Source organism: Sphaerodactylus townsendi, linkage group LG07, assembly GCF_021028975.2.
Source record: "Sphaerodactylus townsendi isolate TG3544 linkage group LG07, MPM_Stown_v2.3, whole genome shotgun sequence".
In the NCBI taxonomy this organism is placed as follows: Eukaryota; Metazoa; Chordata; class Lepidosauria; order Squamata; family Sphaerodactylidae; genus Sphaerodactylus; species Sphaerodactylus townsendi.
In genome coordinates this window covers 97,897,153-97,903,152 of record NC_059431.1, presented here as the reverse complement: position 1 = coordinate 97,903,152, position 6,000 = coordinate 97,897,153, and positions in this window count along the sequence as shown.

The window sequence follows — 6,000 nt, the reverse complement described above, 5'->3', positions numbered from 1 at the left end:
CTATGGCATGGGTGCCAGAGGTGGCACTCAGAGCCCTCTCTGTGGGCACGTGCGAACAGAGTTTGTCATGTGAGGGGGTGGAAAACCCCACTAATTTTCATGGGAAGAACTAAAGCATGATCCTTTACCAGGGAGTAAGCTCAGTTGCTGGCAATGGGGCTTGCTTCTGAGTAAACCCTCCTAGGGTTGTGATTCATCCATTCGAGGCATTGCATGGTTGCTTCACCAAGCTTACTCCCAAGTAACGTGCGCCTCGGAGCCTCTTTCTAAACTAAAACCTCAGTATTCAGGTTAAATTGCTGTGTTGGCACTTTGCGATGAATAAGTGGGTTTTGGGTTGCCATTTGGGCACTCGGTCTCAAAAAGGTTCACCATCACTGGTTTAGAGTCTTCTGAGAAAGGGACTGAAAGAAAGATCCTTCTAGAAGTGCTCCTATAGACAAAGCCGTGGCAAGATTCATTCTTGCTTTTACTACTAAGAAAGAACAAGCTGCCTCCAGGTCTGGTTCCAGGTCCCGTTAAGTGTTAGCACATGGAAATGCAATTGGAAACACTGCCCAGCAGTGACACAATGCTTAGCAGAGAGATGGGACTGCGAGAAGCATATTGTAACAAAAAACAGATGCGAGTTCCTGCCTGGCTATTAAATCAGTCTGCAACTCACTTTCGCCCCCAGATCGGCTCTCGAGCTGGAAAGATTGGTGGAGAATGGAAACAGAAGAGTTTAGCGTTTCCCTAACATTTACTGCACGCTTTTCATGTTGATGCTCAAATGCCCTGAATCTGTAAGGCTGCTGCCAATGGAATAATATAACAGCTCCGTTGGCCCCAGACCAGTTGGAATCAATCAATCCAAGAATCAATCCAAGAATCAATCCAAGCAAGTCCTTGAAGGAGATGTTTGTTGCATATGGCTTCTCACAGTCCTTCAACTCCAAGTATGAATTCCATCTCTGTAACGAATGCATTGTTACAGAACCACAACAATGTTGTGCTGGCACTAATCTCTGATGTGGAAGTCAGTTCTCTTCCTTGATGGCTAAGCCACTCCCATCTTGAGAACAGCTTTATCAAAGATCCTTTCAGCACCAACACTTTAAAATGTTTTGGGACATGAAATAAAGGGTTTCTTCCAAGGAGTTCTAAGTTGTTTTTCCCCCAAAATGTTTTATTTGCAGTCTCAAAATGTTTAAATATATCCTCTTTTCTCACGATTCTTTTGACTGAAACATTTTTTTAAAGGTTTCATTTATGTGCTGTCCCTTTAAGATGCCATTTTGTGAGTTCGCTCCTCACCTGTAGAAGCCCTGTTTTTGGAGCATTTCAGAGGCTCATTCTGCACATGCAGAATAATGCACTTTCAAACTGCTTTCAGTGCTCTTTGAAGCTGTGCGGAATAACAAAATCCACTTGCAAACAGTTGTGAAAGTGGTTTGAAAATGCATTATTTTGCGTGTGTGGAAGGGGCCAGAGTGTTTTTGGTTGGGGGCTTTATTCTTACAGCATGGACTACAGAAGACGGGGAAAATAAAATGATTGCCACAAAAGCACAACCTCTTCTTCTGGGATATTTATTGTCAAAATCCTTTTCTGTCTAGCTGGTAGACGTCCACGGAGTCATCATTTCTTGGAAAATACAAGGATTGTTCTTGTGTTGACTGTAGAGAAAGACAGGATGCCCAACAGTCCAGATGGTACCTGTTATTGTACCAACTGTGCTGGTAGGGGAGCAAACTTCAGCCTTGCTACGTGTTCCTGGAAACTACCAGGGTGCCTCCAAGCATGAGCTGAAAACGGTACAATCTATAAAAATTATATTTATTATATAGCATGCACAAAAGCATTTGTTAAAAACACAAGACCTGAAATAAAGACTACACCTTAAAAAATCAGCATGAACTGTTATGCAAATCTCAAACACTGTTGATGACACAATCATATAAGTGACCAACAAGGGGCCATACACGTTTCAGTCTGTTTGGCCTTCCTCAGTGGTCATACATACAAACAAGAATATTAAAGATAACACATTTGGAAATACACCGGACAAATAGTTTTACCTGAAGATGAAAAACGTTTATATCCTGTGTGACCTGATATTGCTTTTTAACACAAACCATGAGTTTTTCATCATTGAAACTGGCTCACACTGTATCTGGTATCTAATTACCAATGTTTTCAGATGTGTGTAACATCAACCAGTGATAAAACAATCAGACCGTAACATGGAGCGTTTTCCCACTTACCTTCTGCCCCGCGCTAGTGTAGCCAAGTAGTGCAGGGTCCTCCAGCACTCCCCACTACAGGGGCGGTGACAACACAGCCACCCCGATGCTGCTGCTGTCGTGCCCCCTCAGCTCGCGTCATTCCTGGTGCTCTTCAAAACGGCGCCATTTGATGACTGCGCGGGGTCGTGGGGAAGCCTGGGCGCGCGCCAGAAATGACGCGCGCTGAGAGTAGCGCACGGCATAGGGGGCTATGAGTAAGTGGGGAAACGCTCATGGAGTGCTTGACCAGCTCTGTCACCCATTTCACATAGCTGAGGATATATCGACCTGGCTGGTTGCCCATCAGATGTGGGCAGATGGACTATGGAATGGCAGGATCTGTATTGAGCAGTGGGGTATGCAAGACATTTGATTGATGTATCCTCCGTCACTGATGGAATTCAGCTCGTTTAAAAAATTATATTAAATTTCTATATTGCCCCTCATCTCGTAGCATTACTACAGCCCTAAAAAGCCTAATCCTGAAAGGGCCTTTGAGAGTATTCAAGGCTTATCTTAATCTAACGTTAACAACAACACATCTATATGTGTGAGTAATGGCAGGAATCACCACTGATTTGTCAATCAATCAATCAATGGCCCTTTTTTGCACAACACAAATAAAATGTTTTCAGGACTGAAATAAAAGTATTTTGGGGAGGAGTTCTGCACAGTTTTTTTTACCCAAGTTGTTTTGTTTGCAGCCTTAAAATGTTTTAAATTACCATAATCCTCTTTTCTGGTGATTCTTTTGACTCGGTACCTTTTTAAAAGGCTAGTTCTTTCCTTGCCTGTAAAAGTTCCTTGCCTTGTTTTTGGAGCATTTCAGAGTGTTTTTGAGATTTTGGGGGGCTTAATCTACAGAAGACTCAGGGAATTGCCACACAAGCATAGAATACTGATTTGTCCACATTCTGGGGAAAAACAGGGGAAAACAGAAAATGGTGCCCAGGAATCATTTCAAGGGGGTGATTTTGGACAAAAAGGGGAGGGAATTGAAAGCATTTTATAAATGTTTTAGAAGGTTTTGTGTGGAAAGGGCCCATTTGTGTTATCCACAAAAACAGTCACCTTCTCCAATCTAGTCTTTCCTGGAAACTATATAATGTATGTTGTCATTGTGGCCCTTATTCATTAGATTTTTATCCTTCCTGTCTTCCAAGGAATTCAGAGCAACATGCATGGTTTCACTTCCACATAGCTTGCCCTCACAACAGCCCTGACAAGTAGGTTAATCAGAAAAAATGACTGGCCCAAAGTCACTCACTGAATTTCATGGAAGGGTGGGGATTTGAATGCCTCGTTGGTCTGAGTCCAACATCTTAACTAGTGTGCTATTAGCTGCCAAATTATTCGAGGGCTCCTCACAACAAATGCAATGTCCAGGTATAGTGCTGACTTCTTTATATTTGTATCTCCCTGAGGGCTCAGACAGATGAGACAGAAGATCCTGCAGCTTTGGCTGTCTATAAAATGTTATTTGTAGGCTTTTGCAGCCTCAATTTGCCCTGGTCCATGCAGGGAAGGGATGGCTTCAACCTTCACTCTGGCCTGCAACTCGTTCATGCTGATATTAGCATTTTAAGGGGGAAAGGCCTTTGTCCTTTTTGCAAAAAAAATACCCTTTTATTGTAAAATGTTAACACAGGAGGGATCAGTGGTGGGATCCAAAAATTTTAGTAACAGGTTCCCATGGTGGTGGGATTCAAATTGTGGCGTAGCGCCAATGGGGCTGGGCAGGGAACGACAGGGGCGTGGCTGGGCATTCTGGGGGTGGGGCATTCCTGGGCGGGGCTGTGGCAAGGACGCAGCCGCTGTGCCAGTCCTTGGGTGGGAAACGAATGCACGCAGGCGCAGGCTGCCACGCGCGCCGGTACACCTCCTGCTAGACTGCTTCAAGTTCTGCACGCTACTGCTTAGAGGAGGGGCGTAACTAAGGCAAAAATCACGTGGCAAAATCACCAATTAGTAACCGCCTCTCGGCACACACAAATAATTAGTAACCTACTCTCGGGAACCTGTGAGAACCTGCTGGATCCCACCTCTGGGAGGGATCCTAGTTATGAATAAAACAACCCTTGCGCAGTGCTGAAGCAAATTGAGGCTGCACAAGCCTGCAGCTTGCATATTATAGAACTGTGAAATGGATAACTATCTCATCCAATGGAGGATCGTGTATGTTTATATCCTGTTTGCTCTGGAATCCCTTGTTTTTGCTCCTAGGTTTCTGTGGGTACTGTGCCCAATCAGGAGGAGGATTCAGTGGGAAGGGAGAGGGTAAAAGTGCTTTGGAAGGAGTTCAGGATTGAGAACAGATGCAGGATCTAAAGGTGAGGGGTGTATGTGGTATTCTCATTCTAGAATCTAGTGGGATTAGGAAGCAAGGAGACCTCACAGGCAAAATCTCAATGCTCCGAAACAAGGAAAGCTGGCACAGAAAGATACTTATGACTATATACAACACTGGATTCCTAGCCAACTGGCTGCTCAATTAAGAAGGCCGCACTCCCAGCCCAAAGCCAAACCCTCCCAGTGATCACTCCAGAAATGTATTATTATAGATTCATATGCCCTGTTTGTGTCCCCAGTGGGAATCCAGAATGACTGTCCACATTATTCTGCCCTCCTCCATTTTATCTTCACAACTCTATAATGTAAGTTCGGGTGAGAGAAAGTGACAGGCCCAAGGTCACCCAGTGAACTTCCTTGGCTGAGCGAGGATTTGAACTTGGGTCTTCAAGATTCTAGCCCAGGGGTCTGCAACCTGTGGCTCTCCAGATGTTCATGGACTACAATTCCCATCAGCCCCTGCCAGCATGGCCAATTGGAGAGGCATAAGTTGCAGACCCCTGTTCTAGCCTGACACAGTACCCACTACTGTGTGGTGGCTCAGAAGTAATCTGGAGGGCACAGATGAATTCCCCACTCTCCCAAAGCAAATGAAAAACCAAAAGCAATGGTGCTTGAGGGAAAACATTTATTGGCTGTACACCCCTGTGAGTGTCGCATGGCTTCCATCAGGGAATGTACAGTTATCCCTTCCACATCACTGGGGTTAGGGGCGCGGCACCTCCCACAATCTAGAAATCCACATAAAATGCTTTGGCTCTCCCTTCGTACCAGAGAATAAACATATTTTTTCTTTTCTTGTATTTTAAAAATAAATTGCGTATATTTGTTGTAATAAAATATAAAATATGTTGATATATTGTGCAATACTATACCTATAATTTGTGCATTTCTGAGTTTCTTTTTCTGTGTCATTCGTAGCATTCGCAAAATTCCCCAAGATTCCCATTTAATTTCTCATGCTGACCTGCGATATATCAAAACCGCTGTGGGGAAAGTCACAATGTGGAAGGAATAACTGTAACAAGAAATTTTAAAAAAACATTCCAGTTACACCTGCCTGATGAAGCTCATGCGAAACATGCAGGGATGAGACAAAAAACATTTTTCCTCAAGGACCATTTTTTGGGCTTTTCTTTCGTTTCACTTGGTGCAGCCATTTTCTCCAGAACTGATCTTGTAGTCTGGAGATCAGGTGTAATTCTGGGAGGTGCCAGCTTATAGTTGGGACCTGATGACCCCCCCAGAATGACAGTTTATCTCTAGACCACAAGTTCCCCTGAGGAAAAAGGGATGCTTGGGAGGATGAACTCTATGGCCCTGTACTCCACTGAGGCCCCTGCCTTTCCCCAGACTCCATCCCTACATTTCCAGGAGTTTCCCA